Source organism: Staurois parvus, unplaced genomic scaffold (genome assembly GCF_062004578.1).
Source record: "Staurois parvus isolate SC_StPar_1 unplaced genomic scaffold, SC_StPar_1.0 ptg000251l, whole genome shotgun sequence".
In the NCBI taxonomy this organism is placed as follows: domain Eukaryota; kingdom Metazoa; phylum Chordata; class Amphibia; order Anura; family Ranidae; genus Staurois; species Staurois parvus.
The window spans coordinates 287,160-304,139 of record NW_028318047.1 but is presented as its reverse complement, the minus strand read 5'-3'; the positions used below and the strand labels follow the sequence as shown (position 1 = coordinate 304,139).

At 41.6% G+C, this 16,980-nt stretch overlaps 2 pseudogenes; both read right to left on the bottom strand.

Moving 5' to 3' along the window:
- Positions 1-12,366: 12,366 nt before the first annotated feature.
- LOC149459616 (U2 spliceosomal RNA) lies at positions 12,367-12,482 on the bottom strand (annotated as a pseudogene).
- Positions 12,483-13,337: 855 nt separating this feature from the next.
- Positions 13,338-13,453, bottom strand: LOC149459615 (U2 spliceosomal RNA; annotated as a pseudogene).
- Positions 13,454-16,980: the final 3,527 nt, after the last annotated feature.

Genomic DNA, 16,980 nt, shown 5'->3' with positions numbered 1-16,980 from the left:
AACCACTTGACCTCTGGAAGGTTTTACTCTCTTCATGACCAGGGCATTTTTTCTATTTTTTCTGTGATACTTTAACTGGCAATTGCTTTTTTCTGACAAAACTCATGATATTTACTGACCGAGCCAATTTTTACTGACACTTCAAAAAGTACACAAAATGACCGTTTTCAGTGCAAACATCAATACTGAAGCTATAAACATGTAGCTAGTGCTATTAGCAATGTGTTTAAGGTATAATAAAAGGCAAAATTCATATTTCTCCACTTACATGAAGGTCAGGTTAATATAACTTAGCACAGAGTTCCTCCTTACATCAGAGTCTGCAGGGTTCCCCTTTACAATGCAAGGGAGAACTATGCAGACCCTGATGTAAAGGAGAGCACTGAGGACTCTCATGTAAAGAAAAAATTCTGCAGACTCTGGTATAAAGGGATACTCTGAAGTAATGGGGTCTCTGGTCACCAGAGCTCCCCCTTTATCTAGGATTTCACAGAGCTCCCTTTAACATCATACTCCACAGAGTTCCCCTTTGCATCACAGTCCACAAAGATCTCCTTTACATCACAGTCCACAGAATTCCCCTATGCACTGTAAGAGGGAATCCTGCAGACTCTGATCTAAGGGGGAATGCCGGGAACAGACCACCTTCCGCAGAGTGAATACACTAAGGTAAGAGGGAGTTACTGATACAAGGGGGAACCTTCATATCAGTGTCCCCCTTTACCCTAGTGTATTCATTCCCCTCTACATCAGTGACCTCCCTGCAGACTGTGTGGCCACTGGAGGCCAGAGCTGTCTGTCACTGACCTCTTCCATCGATAGCTTGAGTGCAGGGCATTCAGGTACGGTCCTCCAAGCGGCTACTCTAATCACCATCTCTGTCCTCTTCTCCAAGTTCTCCAGAGTCCATGCCCCTACCTCCCAATCCATCGCTCAGCTCTGCACCCCCTTATTCCATCACCAACCTCTGTACCTCCCATTATATCATTCATCTTTGGTCCCCCCTTCATTCCACCACTGATCTCTGTACTCCCTCTTCTGCCACTCACCTCTGCACCCCCCATTCCACTACTCACCTCTGTACCTACCCCTGCCCTATTCCAACACTCACCTCTGGAGGCATCTTCCCATCAATGAGGGGGGTCTTTCTCTCTCCCCCCTCAATGGACTTTTAGTGCCCTCCCTTTTATTTGTTTGCCTCCCCCCATATCACCCCAACAAAGAATACAGAAGTAGATGAAATTATGAAAATACCCCAAAATACCCAACCTATCCACATACAGTACAGCCAATCTACTCTATCCTGTGTTCTACCATCATCTCCTTCCTCTGTATTCTACCATCATTTCCTTCCTCTGTATTCTTCCATCATCTCCATTCTCTGTCTGTATTCTGTCATCATCTTCATCCCCTGTGTGTTTTCTACCACCATCTCCACTCCATTCTCTGTATTCTCCTACTCTCCATCCTCTGTGTGCATTCTACCATCATCTCCAGTCCACTCCATCCTCTGTATTCACCCACTCTTGGCTCCCTCCCCTTCTACTCAGTCCTCTGGCTCCAAGTCTTTGACTCCTTTCTCATTCATAAAAGGTCCCAATCAGTGCCATGATGTCACTGCATGCTCACCCTCCCTATCCAAGCATGGCCAAACCCGGCCAGCTTCGGAACTGCACATGTACAGTTCCAAAGCCAGCCAGTGGCCATATTTTTTATGGATGCAACTGTCCATAACAGACATTTATGGACAGATTGACGGTTTGCCACCCCTGCTCTACCCAAATGAAATTTATATAATTTTTTTAATGCAAATAGAGCTTTCTTTTGGTGGTATTTGATCACCATTTAGTTTTTTATTTTGTTTGTATTATATAAATGAATTTTTGGAAAAACAAAATTATATTTTTTACTTTCTGTTATAAAACATATCCAATAAAATCAAATTTCTTCATACATTTAGACCAAAATGTATTCTGCTACATGTCTTTGGTAAAAAAAATCCCAATAAGTATATATTAATTGGTTTGTGTGAAAGTTACAGCGTCTACAAACTATGGTATATATGCTGGAATTAATGCAGCTATAGATGCTAAATACCAAAAATGGTGGTGATCAGTGACTACTTTACACTGTACTAATGACACTGGCTGGGAAGGGGTTAAAATCAAAGGGCAATGGAGGGGTTAACTGTGTACCTAACAAGTGTAATGTGTGCTGCTTTTAATCACAGATTTGGCTGTTTTTTTCTCCCTGCTTTTCAGAGAGAAGAAACTGCCAGATCGCTTTTCTGTGTGTTTGTAAACATAGAACTCTGTGTTGTGATTGGCCACAGCCGATCAGCAGGTTTCAGCTGAGATCATTGGCTGAAACCAGCTGACAAACCCATGCTGTGTTCAGTCATAGCATGGGTCAGCAGAAGAAAGGCTGAGCCATGAGTACGTCTCCTAACCTGGCTGTGCTGTTGCCCACAGTAGATGTGGCAAATGGTTAAGAGACCAATAAGTGCCTGCAAAGCCTCCACTAATCTGTCTCAGAATTCCTGATCACAACCAAACGTATTAGGCTCAATTCATGAAGCTTTACACCGGGATAAGTATGTTTATTCTCAGCCATGTGACTAATTTTTTTATCTCATGTGCTGAAAATAACTATTTAAAAAAATACGTAACTTTATTCCGGTGTCTTACCTTTGTGAATTGAGCTTATTGTCAATATGGATGCTTGGAACACACCTTTTAATAGCGAGAAGACTGGGTTATCAAAAAGTCCCCCTATTTCAACTTCGTAAGCCAGCTGACCTAAATCTAAAGACCTGAAAGTGCATTATGGTTAGTTTGTTACTATGGCAGTAAAATTAGTTAGTTCAAGACTTTCATTTGCCATGAATAAGCAGGGTTTACCTCAAACTCATGTTAAACCAAAACCTGAGCTTCATTCCTATGAAGTTTCCACCCATTATATTTACATATGCTAGCATTTCTAACAGCCACCTGCTTTTCCTAAATGATAAATACACCAAATCCCCCAGCAGTAACATATTGTCTTAATAATACAGAAGAGTGAGAAGCATCTAAAGAGATACTGACAGACAGCAATCAATGGATGCTGTGTGATGTGAAATGTATTATTGATTCCACTACAGTAGAATCATTTTCTTTGTCCAGTGTTGATAATAAATTCTAATAACACATGTTCCATCATTGTTTCATGATGGAATTACAATCGTATTATTCAATTTCTTATATACTTAGATTAGCCTTACTGCAGAATTTATTAGATTTGTAATAGTGTTCATGTGTCTATGTTAGATCACTTGTTCAGTGAACTCTTCAATAGAAAGCTGTAAAACTGTAATAATAAGATCCTACGAGGATATTATCATTTTGGTCATGTGCATACAGATGTCTTTTACTTCATTTTTGAATAAAATTTTAAAGAGACCCTATTATGAGACCATTATTTAGGCTGCCATTGCTGAACTCTCTTTTTTAATTAGTTTATTTGCTGTCATGCTGATGCTTTGGCTTCAATGCTTTCTAAATAGCTGGCCTGGAAAAAGCACCGAGGGACATTTTCTGGCAGTTATTCACATACAGGGGTGGACTGACCATTTGGAAACTCGGGCACTGCCCAAGGCCCCCATGAGATGCCCCTGGTACCTTTTTCATAGGCTTTTTTGAGTTTGGGCAAGGACACAGGGGCCCCATGATCCTCTATTGCCCGGGGGCCCCATGAGTTGTCAGTCCGCCCCTGTTCACATCCTGCTTGTTCTGGGTCTGTGATGCACAAGTACTTCATTCAGACACAGCCAGGCAGCTCCCTCTTTCTTTAGGAGGTTTAATTACAAAGTGGAACTAAATGTCACACTACTCACCTCCCTTTTAGCAAATCTTCTTCACTGCTGCCGACATCTTCACCTGCTCTAATTCCAGGTGCGTCATCGTTGGCTATGTTGGTTTTTATTGCATTCCCATGTGCAAGAGTTCATTTATCCCGACACCAAGACATGCACAGATCAGTGCATTTTAGGAAACATTTACATACAGGGAGGTAAGAAGTTGTAATAGCAAAAGAGCCATAGAATTACTTTTTTACAATACAAAAAAACTTCCTGCTCACAAATTAATTTTTAATTAAGTAAGGTTCTGTTTTATTCTTTTTCTTTTTCAAATTCAGGACTGAAACTGTAAATGCTTTTACTTCTGTTCTGTATAAGACTTAACATTGTGTTTTCCTTTATATTTTTGTTCTAGGTATAAAAATTTTAAATGCTGCAGTTTTCAACCTTCTGATCTCCATATTTTTTAATAAAATTAAAGGGAATCTAATGACAATCATTAAAAGGTCTTTTAAATCCAATGTTTAAATCCAACATATCAATGGGGCCTACCTATAAAAATGGAGAAAAGGAAACGATGAAAAGCCAAAATGTTGCTTACAATAACCAGTCAGATTCCAGTTGTCATTTCCAAAGATTAAAGGATAAGTTCACCTTTTGGAAAAAAATAATAAATGCACATTTTTTTTTCAGGTAAAAAATAATAAATGCACATTTTTTTGCAGGTAAAAAATAATAAATGCACATTTTTTTGCAGGTAAAAAAATTGTGCATTTATTATTTTTGTCCAAAGGAGCCTGTAAAGCATTGCAACAGAGATCAGTAGATCGCTGATGTCATGCAGGTCTCCTGCAGACCTGTCTGCTAGCCATATGGGATGTATGACCAAGCAGATATCCTGATAGAAAGCTTTAATGAACTACCACGGTGCTCCACAGCTCCATGGTAGTTCATTGAAAACTTCAAGTCGACAGCCACTAAGGGACTTGTAGGCACTCATTCATAGAACTCTGTGAATTAGTGACACGGTCATGTGGACGGAGCTCTGCACGGCCATGCTGTTTTAAAATCTGACAAATAGTACGGGGAAACCTCTCCCCGTACTGTCAGATGGAGGGGGGGGGGGGCAGTTGGAGCTACTGCGACTATGGGAACATGTTACATGTTCCACCCTAAAAACTGGTGGAACATGTAACATGTTCCAAAGGTGAACATATCCTTTAAAGAATAAAGCCTAATTGCTCACAATTGACTTTTTGAAAAAAGTCCAAGACTTATGTTCAAAGACTAGTGAAAAAACTACTTGAAGAAGAAGGATTGAAAACCAAATGAAGAGAGAATGAAATTGCAAGAATTTGTAAAAATGAAGGATTGAAATCAAATTAAAAGTGAACAAAGAAGGATTAAAACTGCAGTGCAATATGTTCTGTTTTATTGTAATCCTTATTACTGGTTACTGGGAGTGAAGAAAATGTCAACCTGTACATGTCTCTAAAAAAACTACAATAAATTCTGGTAATAAATGGTTATATAAAATACATGTGTAAAGAGTAAAACTACAGTCCATTCCGTGAAAGGCTTTAGAGATGTATGGGTCATTCATGCCTCTGCCATGCCACTTGCAGATACATTTAAATTTTGTTTCTGTATACAGTTATTCTCAACATTTAATAGGTGAGTAGATCTAAACCAAGAAGAAAACACAGCTGTACTGATATAATGGAATTATTCAATGTTTTGCTCTATGTAAGCTGCATTGTCACCAGAGTGATGAATTCGATGGGTAGACACAAGCATTAAGAGGTTTATTTTCTACCCGAGTAAGTTTTACTTTGGACTGGTTCATTTCAAGACCCAAGATCAAGAAAATTAAAAAACAAAGACCCTTCGCCTAAATCTGGCTGGATAAACCCAGGTTAGGTGAAAATAATTCCAATGTACTTCTTAATTAGGCCTGAGTTTTTGCTATGGTATTAACTTAGAGTGGAACTTCAGTCAGAAAAGTCCTGATAGATTACTTCATGTTGGTCACTTTTGCAGGTATAGATATATAAAACATTAAAAATAGGTGCTTATAGTTTTTAAAAACCAGTAATGCACTGTCTCACCCTGCCCTACAGTTGTTCTCTATTCTCAGAACTGTGTCAAAAATCAGAGCCACTTGAGGCCGATCTGCTGACAGCATAAAGATTTACTGCTGCTCAGGAGCTCTGCGCTGCAGCAAAATGGCAGCCACCAATGAGAAGAAACAGGAACAATGCTGGAGGCAATTTACAGCGCACACTAATTTTAGTAGTATAATTATTAAAGTAGAGTGTAAAAAACATTTTTTTTTTTCCTTGCTAAAGAACAATTTTTTATCAAGTTGTTTTGGGTAAAGTTCCACTTTAAAATTGCCATGTCATTAAAAAACAGAATTCCAAACAGACATACCTGGAAAATAAGCAAATGAATACTTATCTTTCCCAATGCCCATGTGGCCATTACGCTGCTCTGTTCACAAGAAAGCCTTGGCTTACAATCGCTGGAAAGCCAAGTGTCAATCTCCTGGTTCCCAAAAGCGCTTACTGGTTACCTCCAATGACCTTCATATCACTGCAGGAGACAATATTGATATAGAGGTGGCCGGAGAAGCCCATGAGTGATATATGGGACTATTAGATCACTTTCACAGCCAGGATTTTCCCTACAATGGAGCATGCAGCAGCAGCAGAAATAGGAAGTATTCATTTGCTTCCTTTACAGGTGTATCTGCTTGGAATTGTGTTTGTTAATGGCCAGGTCACTTAAAAGTTAATATTTATAAATTATTATTGGCAATATTTTCAAATAAATGTCTATCTAAACCCAAGAAAAAAAATTATACATTACAGTTTACCAGTCTCCATATGTAGTGGCTGCATTCATTTTTTTCCAGTTCTTTATTCTTTAATTTTCACTTGATGATCTGGAGAGTAATGCACTTCCTGCCCAAGGGTTACAACACTTCTCATTGTCACATTGAGCATCTCCTTTTATGCTATGAAGATGCAGAGTAGGAGAGGTGTTTTGTAGTTCACTTGAACTGCAGGGCTTATAACATTCCTTGGGATTTCAGTGCCGCAAAGGCAGAATGCACAGAAACTTATGAGCTTGTTGAATTTCCGACAGGATCAAGTTTTTTTTTTTGCCTATCAAACATATATAACAAAATATTTTCAATGGTATATTTTACAAATCCAAAATGGAGCAAATAAAAGTTCATTGTTAGGGTTTACATACGGAATAGAAATAAAAGCAAATCTTTCAGCAACTTTACAAGTCTGTATTTATAAAATGCTGACATGTAACATGTCTGCTTCAGACAGGAGGAAGTATTTCCCCAGTCTTTTCTCTCTCGGTATTCAGACTACAGCATTGTGAAAAGTACACCCACCCAGAAAAGCCCCACATTTATCATGAATTAACCACTTGCCCTCCAGAAGATTTACCCCCCTTCCTGACCAGGCCATTTTTTGCAATACGACGCTGGGTTACTTTAATTGACAATTGCGCGGTCATGCAATGCTGTACCCAAATTAAATTTATGTTCTGTTTTTCTCACAAATAGAGCTTTCTTTTGGTGGTATTTGATCACCTCTGCGGTTTTATATTTTAAAAAACTGAACATTTTGGAATAAAAACAATATTTTTTTATTTTCTGCTATAAAACATATCCAATAAAAAATGTTCAAAATCAAATGTCTTCAAAAATTTAGACCAAAATGTATTCTGCTACATATTTTTGGTAAAAAATCCCAATAATTATATATTGATTAGTTTGCGCAAAATGTATAGCATCTATAAATTATGTTACATACTGTATACTGGAATTTTTTTTTTATAGTAGTAATGCCGGTAATTAGTGACTTGTAGTGGGACTGCAATATTGTGGTAGACATTTTTACATTAACTGACATTTTGTGGGAACCAGTGACACTAATGCAGTGATCAGTGCTAAAAATATGCACTGACCCTGTACTAATGACACTAGCTGGGAAGCGTTAACATCTACGGTGATCAAAGGGCTAAGTGTGTGCCTAGCTATGTGCTTGGTGTACACTAGGTGGTGCTTTTACTAGGAGAAGTGATATCCTGTTCTCAGCTCTGCAGAGAGAAATGATTCATGACTTTCCCCTGTCACCACAGTGCTATGGCTACGTAAACATAGCCATAGCTCTGTTCTCTGTTCTGTGACTGAGCACTGAGACAGTTCACAGCTGAAAATTTCCTCTGGTGGGACGTGCACGCCCCCGTGTTGTGAAAGTGCAAAATGACATTTACATATGTGATTTTGCACAGGAATGCTGCACTGTAGCAGTAAAACTGCTTTAGGGCGGAGGCAAAGTGGTTACAATTCCTTGAGCTCAAGTCTGTGATTTTGCCAAGGTTGAGATGATGCATTCAATCTGCTGCAGGCAGAAGCAAACATTTCCCCAATCATCTCTCTCAGTAATCAGACTACAGCATTTTAACTTTGTATCAAGCCAGGGTGAAAAGTGACTAAGTAAGGTAGGGGCCAATCAGTTTCAGACATTTATGAAAACGGGAAAGAGCTGAACTGGTTTTTGAGATTTACTTGATTTTATCAGCATCTCAACTTGTACTTTTTGAGAAAAGAGCTGTTGAAGGTATTGTCAGGGTATCACTGTAATCTCTGTGAATGGTATTAAATATCTGCAAGTATTTTTACTTAGAAATTACTTAGCATGCATGCATACAATATAAAAATATGGTATATATGAAATTTCCCTGTTTAGTAAGATAAGTACAGTAAGGTAGTCATTTAAAAAATACTAAGTACATTTATTTATTAATATCTATGGCCAGCATGACTTAAAGTGATTGTAAACATTTTGTTTTAAATAACAAACAGGTTTATATTTGCTTTCTCTGTGCAATGGATTTGCACAGAGCAGCCCGGATCCTCCTCTTCTTTGGTCCCTAGCCGGCACTCCTGTCTCCTCTCCCCTGACCAGTGCCCCCATAGCAAGCCGCTTGTTATGGGGCAATTGATGCGGGCTTGCTCCTGAGCTGGCTCTGTATGTCCATAGACACACAGGGTTTGGCTCGGCTCTGCCCACCCACTCTCTCCCTACTGGCTCTGATTGACAGCAGAGGGAGCCGACGGCTCCCGCTGCTCTGTCTGAGCCAATGAGGAAGGAGAGAGCAGAAAGAGCCCCTGCTCTTGTGCACATCGCTGGATCGAGATTGGGCTCAGGTAAGTAAAGGGGGCTGGAAGGGGAGCAGCAATAAAAAAAAAACCTTCAGGCTTTAGAACCACTTTATCGTGATTTTTTTTTAATATGATTCAATGCAACACAACACATGAAGACTGCAAACTGGTTGATTTTATGAAATTTAGCATTTCCATGTTTATTTAACAAGTAATGCTTCTCACTAGCAAATGAATCCATTTGAGAAAATGCTACAGATTTTTTTTGTAACTCTGTGTAATTTATAAAAAGCAGTAACAACTTCCAAATCATGCCCAAAAGATTATAAACATTTGATACATCATGGTAAAATAATTTTATAGGCTGTCACTAAGATCTAAAATGATTATCTTGCTTCAAGAACAGAGATTGTTAGTTCTTGTTTACTACATCATTTGTGTCTGCGTCTAGAAAATTTAGTAATTCAAACGTGGCTTCTTCGATAAATCTTACACTCATATTTGTTTCTTCTATCCATTGGGAATTTGAATGTCAAAGAGTGCAGTCAGCATCCTTTAAGGGCAGGGAAAACCTCAATTACAGGATAAGCAGTATATAGGCAGTCTGAACTAGCCCAAGAGGAGCAATAAAGCAAAGCTTGTATTGCTCTACTAAGCCAGAAACCATGCTTATGTAGTAAATGAATTAATATCAAGTAGTAGTTAGTCACATGCCCTGCTTAACAATGGTTGTTAAAATTTCACATACTGTAGATGACCTTTTTCACACCTCTTGCAAACCAGCTGGTGAGGACCCATGAACCATCTTTTCCCATATAATGCCCTTTTAACATCTCTACCTCAGGGTTTTGACAATAATTCACACCTTTAACAATGTAGATCAAAGGATTAACACCCATGAAGTCTTCCCAATGACACCAAGCATAGTATTGTGGAAATAGAACAGGGTAGTTCCACAACTTCCACACCACCAATCCTGGTATTGGAGAATACCATCTGCCTTTCTATGGTGATTGGATGAAGGTGTCAGTGCTTCCCGTGTGGATATAAATGCTGGGGAATTTTCCTGCTAATTTTGGTCTTAGGCATCTATGCATCAATAGGCCATAGTCATGGAGAGGGGTAATAAAGTATAGCCATAGCTGCTCACCTGCATCTGTCTTTGTGTCTGAACTGTTTGAACTGTGCAGAATGGCGAATGATTAACACTCAGCATTTAACTTCTCTTATTTTCTCCCTTTTGGTCAGCTAATTATTCCAATGAAAAAGTAGCATGTTTATTATTTAATATTTGTGTTCTGGTTTGTCCCTGTCTCTCTCTCTCTCTCTCTGTGTTTGTACTACATAGACATTAATAGTCATCTTACTCTATCTGCAAGAAGATGGATTTTAATTCAAAATGTCTTCTTGGTGAGTTGACACTGTCTGTGGATCTTGTTAAGTCTGTAGGTTGCCATACTGTCCACACAGACTGGGTCTCAAGAGCTATGTCTTTGTATAAAACTAAATTTGAAAGAGAACAGAAGTTTGTTCTTTTTTTTTACTTTTGATAAGTGCAAGATATATCTGCTGATCCTGTCAGATATCTTGTGAGCTGATAACTTCCTGTGCTTTTCCTGTGGTACACTCTTCTCAGTTAGCATTGTTCCTAGCATTCTCTGTAGACTACAAAACACTTTTCTTATGTTATGTTGAAGAGGAGAGGGGCAAGTGTTCTGCATTTGTGACCTAGGATGACAGAACACCAGAGGGTACCAGTCTGACTGTAGTAATATATATACAAACTTTAATAAAATGAAATCAAAGTGGCAACTTACATATTAGATGATTACATAGCACTTGTCATAGCACTGCCCATCAGCAAAAAAAACTCTGTGGGGAACATGTGAATCTAGTTCTGAGATCTGTAACACCGCCTCTGGCTGGGTCATCAAAAATCAATACTCAGCAACACTCAGTAGATGGTTCATGGAATGTAGAGTGGAGCTGATCTGAAGCAACATCAGCACCAAGGCCTATGGCTATGTATTTTGGAGATGCCCAGCTCCCTTATCAAGCCTTTGACTGGTGGCTTGACAAAGAAGCTGGGCGGCTCTGAAATGCGTAGCCATGCCCCCATACATTCCTAAGTGCTGACATCTTTTAGTCAGATCTGCTCTGCATTCCATGGACTATCTTCCCTTCCTGGTTGTCAATGTCCCCACATGATCTGGTCAGCAGTAGTGCTATAGATCTCAGAATTGGATTCACATATTCCCCACAGATTTTTTTTGCCATTGGGCAGTGTTATGAAAAACGTTGTATAATCGTATAATATATGAGTTGCCACTTTGCTTTTCTTTCCATTAAAGTTTGTATATCTATTACCACACTCAGACTGGTGCCCTTCGATGTTCCATACAGAGATTCCTTCAGTCTCTGAGGAGCTGAAGCGACTTGTTTTAGACCCTGATGGACTTATATGAACTGTCTCTTTTTTACATATTTTTTTTTTCTTAAGTCCGCAAACGTGCAACTATAACGAAAAAACCCGTAAGTGTTCACAAAAAAAGTGCAAGTGCAAAACACCACACGAAAAAGTGCACTTAGGGGTGTGCTTCTGTCCTACCCCTAAAGGGGCTGGACTGCTACCCTGATCCCCCGAGGCACGAAGCTCCTGACAGGGACAAGGTTCCCATTTGGTCCTCCTGGCCAAAAGGCCTGGTGGACCACCGTTCCTTGTGTCCAGCCGAAGCCAGACACCCAGTACTTGGTCAGGGGGCTCTCCCGAAGAGAAAACCCCCTAGGGATCAGGGGAGGAAGGAACCAAAAGGCCACACATCCTCCCCCTAGACTTCAGGGCAGGCCCGAGGACCCACACCCTCCATCCTGTGGAAAACACACACAAAAGTAAGAAAAAGTGACAAAACGTGGGAGTGATAATAAATTAAATAAATAAATAGAAAATAAAAAAGTGGCCGTGCCAAATTGTGCGCAGACCAGGCTCTGAGGCCTGTAGCAAAAATTGCCCTGGTCCTAGCCAAAAGGCCTGGTCCTAAGGGCGCTTGTGCAAAAAGAGTGAAAACACAGTGACCTTGTGCCATCTTCACACTGTGGGGTCCCACACTCAGATGTTACTAGTGGCACCCCTGAGGGCGTCTACTCAGGGGGCACTGGTTTGCGGACTTTCTGCCTTCCCGACCCCTGGCCAGACAAGGTAGATCCATCCAAATCAGGAGGTACTGGGTCCTTCCGGTCTTCTCGGGGGAATTACTCACGGGCCCCAGCTTCTACTCGTGGGCACCATGCTTTCTGTCCCCCCCGGTACTAGCCTTCCAGACCCCCATCATACCAGTGAGGGTACTATACAACAGCCATCCCCGCAAAGCTAGAATGGCCAGGAGCACTCCCACTGAACACTGATAAGAACAGATACTACACTTGATCTTAGCCAAAAGGTCGAGAAGTCTCTTTTTTACATATTTTTTAAGTCCGCAAACGTGCAAACTACAACGAAAAAACCCGTAAGTGAATCACAAAAAAAGTGCAAGTGCAAAACACCACACGAAAAAGTGCACTTAGGGGTGTGCTTGTGTCCTACCCCTAAAGGGGCTTGGACCGCTTACCCTGATCCCCCGGGGCACGAAGCTCCTGACGGGGACAAGGTTCCCAATTGGTCCTCCTGGCCAAAAGGCCTGGTGGACCACCGTTCCTTGTGTCCAGCCGAAGCCGGACACTCAATACTTGGTCAGGGGGCTCTCCCGAAGAAAAGCCCCCTAGGGATCAGGGGAGGAAGGAACCAAAAGGCCACACATCCTCCCCCTAGACTTCAGGGTAGGCCCGAGGACCCACACCCTACCATCCAGTGAAAACACACGCATAAGCAAAGAAAAAGTGACAAAACGTGGGAGGTGTTAAATTAAATAAATAGAAAATAAAAAAGTGGTACCGTGCCAAATTGTGCACAGACCAGGCCCTGAGGCCCGTAGCAAAAATTGCCCTGGACTTAGCCAAAAGGCCTGGTCCTTAGGGCGCTGTGCAAAAAGAGTGTAAAAACAGTGACCATGTGCCATGTTCACACAGTGGGGTCCCACACCCAGGTGTTACTAGTGGCACCCCTGAGAGCGTCTACTCAGGGGGCACTGAGTTTGCGGACTTTCTGCCTCCTCAGCCCCTGGCCAGACCAAGGTAGATCCGTCCAAATCAGGAGGTACTGGGTCCTTCCAGCTTTCTCGGGGGAATTACTCCCAGGGCCCCAGCTTAACTTGTGGCGCTCCCCGGTTTCTGTCCCCCCGATACTGGCCTTCCAGACCCCCATCATACCAGTGAGGGTACTATACAACAGCCATCCCCGCAAAGCTAGAATGGCCAGGAGCACCCCCACTAGACACTGATAAGAACAGATACTACACTTGATCTTAGCCAAAAGGCCGAGAAGCGAGAAGCGAAGGCCGAGACATATTCAGCATCTAATTTACTTGGGCACCATTTGTTTGTTTTTCTTTTTCTGACCTAAGATGACAACTCTGCTCCTCCATAAATGCAGTACAGTGAGTGAGAACTGTCATCCTAAGACAAGAGTGTCACCAGGTAAGCATAAAGAAAAAAAACCTGAAAAAGAAAACTAATCTAGCTACCACATCTAAAGACTGGTAAGCTACGATGTATTAAATTTCTGTTCTTGCACTTAAAGATGTTTTAGTTCGGCTTAATAAAAGTGTTAATGCATATTAATCTGCATAAGTAATACAGTCAATTATGTGTCTTTTATTTATACACCTTCATCATTTCCCATGACACTGTGAGGTACTGGGTAGAACCAAGGCCAAGACACTTGGCAATGAGAGAGACTTTCCCAGAATCCATTGCACAGAGAAGCTGGATAGAGCTGAACTGGTTTCTTTTTTTACTACTCTGACTACCTTCAAGCTTTCAGAATTTATTTCTGTCAACTGCCTGAAAAATATTTTTAGGACACCTATTTTAAAGGGTTCCATGAACACATTAACTTGGGTTTAAATGAATGTATTCATATTTCATGCATCATTTTAACTCAAGATAAAGCACTCTGTCATAGCAATGATATGTTTTTGCTTGTTTAATTATTATTTCTCATTTGTATTTAAAACTAATGTTATCATATGCCTGAGAAAAGCCTTGTATATTATTTTCAGTTTCACAATAAAGGTTGTACATTACCTATAGGGAGACACGATCTTACAATATTATTATAAACAAACATATTTAACAGCTATCTCGGGCAGACCACATAGAATGACATTAATTAACATATGTTCCCATGGATGTCATGAGCAAGGATGATTAATTTACATTCTTCGTGGTGCATTAATTATACGATAAGTGTGAAAGTAATCTGCCTAGCATTTTGATTTCCATGTAGCAGAAACAGTAGGAAGTGAACTGAATATATTTTCCTTGCAGTCTCAAAGAGGCCTGCTTCTGAAAATAATTGCATTTAGTCAATATGTGGAAGATTAGTTCTATAATTTGGACTGGTGGTCATGTTATTGACAATTTAAAGTAGATCTAAGCCCTAACTGGATGATGTTAGGTTGTTAAAGCACTATGTATCCATATATTTTTAACAAAATATTGTTTTTGTTTTTTTTATTCTTTTTTGCATTTATTTGCGCTGATCTCCTGTAGACTCTTTGCAGCCACTACCTGTCCACCTGAATGTACTAAAGTAATTGCTGTACATCATTTCTAGGATGGATTTCCTGATGGTGAACAACAATAGGATATGCCAGTTAAATGTGCATTAACATGTCGACTTGTACAACGTTGTCTCCATCGATATGAAGAAAAAAACATTTGGAGACAAGAATAAAGAGCTGCTTTCCGAAAATAGGAAGTGTCCAAACAAAGACCTCTATGGCTGTATTACCAGGTTTTTGTTTAATGAAAACTTCAGGTATAAAAATGCTAAAATGCACCTCAGTGATTGGATTTGAACTTGTCATAAAGGGTCCATGCACCTAATATCCCTGTCTTTTTGCCTTTTGGGGATTCTGGCAATGACATATGTGTGGTTGAGTCATTGATGAAATTACACAGTAAGGAAAAAATTAGCTGGAAGAAGACCAGGTAAACATATGACATTGACATGACAAGTTAGCTGCAGATATACGGGGTCAGATTTGGAGGTACAAATGATCAGCTCCGCCTCTACCTAAAAACCTTCAAGGTAAAGATATTTCCATAAACATGCATTTTTGGATTGGCAACCCATGTGAGTTTATGCATATGTGAGAGGATGGCTTCAACCCTGGCAGAACGACCACACTAAAAATCTTAAACGACGCAGTCGTGCGCTGGAACGATTATGGCACAAAACCAAATCCCCTTGAGCGTTCTCCCTCTACAAATCCGCCTTCCTCACCTACTCCTCCTCCCTCCACGCCGCCAAACAAGCCTACTTCGTAGCCCTCATCAACACCCTCTCCACCTGTCCTCGCAGGCTCTTCTCCACTTTCAACTCCCTACTCTCTCCCCCCTCCACCCCCACCCAGTACCTCACTCACAGCCCACGAGATTGCCAATCACTTCCAAAATAAGATCGACGCAATCCATAAGGACATCGCCAATGCTCAACCTACCTCCCCACCTAGCCTCCCTCCCACTATAATCCCATCAACTGTTCCCTCTTCTGACCTTGCAACCGCCCTACCCCCCACCACACCTAACATTCTGCACAATATAACCTCCCCAACAGTCCGCTCCTTCAGCCTTGCTACCACTGAGGAGGTCACTAAGGTCTTCTCAGAAGCCCGCCTCACCACTTGCCCCCTTGACCCTGTCCCCACACAACTCCTCTGGTCACCCTCCTCCTCCATCCTACGCTCCCTCACCCACATCTTTAATCTCTCCCTCTCTACTGGCGCATTCCCCTCCCCCCTAAAGCACGTGCACATCACCCCCATACTCAAAAAACCCTCCCTGGACCCCACCAACCTGAACAACCTTAGACCCATCTTCCTGCTGCCATTTACTTCCAATGTCCTTGAGCGCTTAGTCTACAATCGCCTAAGCACCCACCTCACTGACAAAAACCTCCTCAATCCACTACAGTCTGGCTTCCGTCCCCTACACTACACCGAAACCGCCCTACTCAAAATCACTAATGACCTGCTAACCACCAAAGCTAATGGCCACTACTCAGTCCTCTTACTCCTCGACCTTTCCGCAGCCTTCGACACAGTTGACCACCCCCTCCTCCTCGATAAACTACACTCCCTCGGCATCAGAGACTCCGCTCTCTCCTGGCTCTCCTCCTATCTATCCCAACGCTCCTTCAGTGTTACCTATAATGCTACCACCTCCCCCTCTCTCCCCCTCTCTGTTGGGGTCCCCCAAGGCTCTGTCCTCAGGCTCCTTCTCTACACCTCCTCCCTTGGCAAACTGATACACTCCCACGGCTTCAACTATCACTTCTACGCCGATGACACGCAAATTTACCTCTCCACCCCTCACCTCACCCCTTCAGTCTCCGCCTGTATCTCCCATATCAGACTGGATATCGATCCATTTCCTCAAATTGAACCTTTCCAAAACCGAGCTCCTTATTTTCCCCCCAGCCCGTGCCCCCCCCCCCCACCCTCTCCATCACAACCAACAACGCCACCATCAGTCCCACCCTGCAAGCCAAACTCCTAGGTGTCACTCTAGACTCAAACCTGTCCTTCCAACCCCATGTCCAATTGTTGGCAAACTCATGCAGGCTCCACCTCCGCAACATCTCCAAAATACGTACGTTCCTAACCCCAGACACTACTAAACAACTCGTTCACTCCCTTATTATCTCACGTCTGGACTACTGCAACTCCCTTCTCACCGGCCTACCTCATCACAGACTATCCCCGCTTCAGTCTATCCTGAACTCAGTGGCCAGACTCATCCACCTTACCAACCGCTCCGCTTCTGCCACCCCCTCTGTCATTCCCTCTAC